Source organism: Galeopterus variegatus, unplaced genomic scaffold (assembly GCF_000696425.1).
Source record: "Galeopterus variegatus unplaced genomic scaffold, G_variegatus-3.0.2 Scaffold2953, whole genome shotgun sequence".
Classification (NCBI taxonomy): Eukaryota; Metazoa; Chordata; class Mammalia; order Dermoptera; family Cynocephalidae; genus Galeopterus; species Galeopterus variegatus.
Window position 1 is genome coordinate 226,236 of NW_007729064.1, and position 1,572 is coordinate 227,807.

Genomic DNA, 1,572 nt, shown 5'->3' on the forward strand with positions numbered 1-1,572 from the left:
TGGCATGTGGGGTTGCCGATGGAATCATGCTTCCAAGTCTGCTGTGAATATTTAGTGAGGCACCACTTACAGAGGGCTTGGACCGTGCCAGGCATAAAGCGAGGGACACCTAAGTGCTTGATAAACATGCACAGTTCTGTAGCAGAAGCTCCTCTCTGTTTCTCTGCATTTCATCTGAATTTTGGAAGCCATTGCCTTATCGTAGCTGTCAGTGTAGATTTCTGTACACAAAGACCCAAAGCTGCAGGTTAAAACAACCATTCCCTGCAAGTGACTGGGAAGACCCCTTAGAAATGATACCTCTGTCTAAGAGAATTTAATATCTCTGATAATTAGCTTCTTTTTTGCTCTGGTCAAGTAGCCAGGTAGTTTAAGGAGGGCCCTTCTTTTCCGAGAAATTTTTAGACTCTAGGGCACATGTTGTGTAGTGAAAGCAGCAATCAAGGTGTTTGCACCTTGTCAAGGGTCCTCCTCAGCATGAGCCGTGGCTTGGAAACCGTCCTGAAATGGCTCAGGGCATACTACGAGTGTGGGAACCTCACAGAGTAGGGTTCAGGGCTGGGGCAACTCTCAGATCTTTAGAAGAAAGTTGCAAAACACTATAAAGAACTGAACTTCTTCGGTCTGTTTACTGTAACACCTTGGAGAGTTAATTGAAAAGGGAAGATGAAAGTTTGCTAAAAGAAATGTTTTTTGAACAAATGAACTTTAAAAATCTATAAATACATGCTTAAATTAAACTTGAGCCTTAGCTACGAGAACTTGTGACTGTTTTTGCTTTTAAAATAGGTCTTCATTTAACTTTAAAGCTATTATATCTATAAATTCAAAAATGTCCCAAACACCTGAAAATATTTCTTCAGAGTTGACACATAAAGCATAAAAATGATCCCCATCTCTGCTAGAATATGGGTTGGGGACTATTTCAGGTAATCAACTCAAAGCAACAGAAGGATTCCGAGAGTAATGGGCCATATAATGAGTCTGGCTGGCGCGTCCCTGCTCAGACCCTGGCTGGGAGGCGGCAGGTGTGGGGTCTTCACTGGGATGCAGGCGTGGCCCTTGGGCCTTGTTTGGAGCTGAGCTCTCCTCCACTGCTGGGGCTGCGTGGCTCTGGCAAGCCACGTTGCTTCTCTAAATCTCGGTTTTCTCTTTCCTGTAGAAATAGTAGCTACCTCCTAGAGTCACCGTGGCATCAAACAAGGAAGCCCACGCACAGTTGCGGGGCTCTTGTTGTGACATTAACTTATGTTCGCTTTCCTCCCACAGCTGACCCCACCCCAGTGGAGAGTGCGGTCGCCCATTGTCTCAGGATGGGCAGGAAAGTAGCCGGAACCCCAGACTGTGGATTCCATGGGGACATGGCACCGTGGCTTCTTAGCAGAGGGGTCTGGAAAGCTTGGCAGAGACCCCAGCCCTGAATTGCCTGGAATGGTCTATAAGCTACAAAGACCACCTGTGCCCCCTGAGGGGCCACAGGCCGGAGACAGGTGTTAGAACCAACCTGGGCGGCCGATAATGTGGCTGGATCTTGGGTGACTTGAGCTACTGCTGAGGGGCAAGGGCTGAAGC

The 1,572-nt window shown here is 47.4% G+C and overlaps 1 protein-coding gene across 1 annotated transcript in view; it reads right to left on the reverse strand.

Annotated features, from left to right (window-relative positions):
• ADARB2 (adenosine deaminase, RNA-specific, B2 (non-functional)) overlaps window positions 1–1,572 on the reverse strand; it is a gene marked incomplete at its 3' end in the record, with an annotated part of 183,823 nt that overhangs the window by 179,495 nt on the left and 2,756 nt on the right. The gene's annotated exons all lie outside the window — the stretch shown is intronic.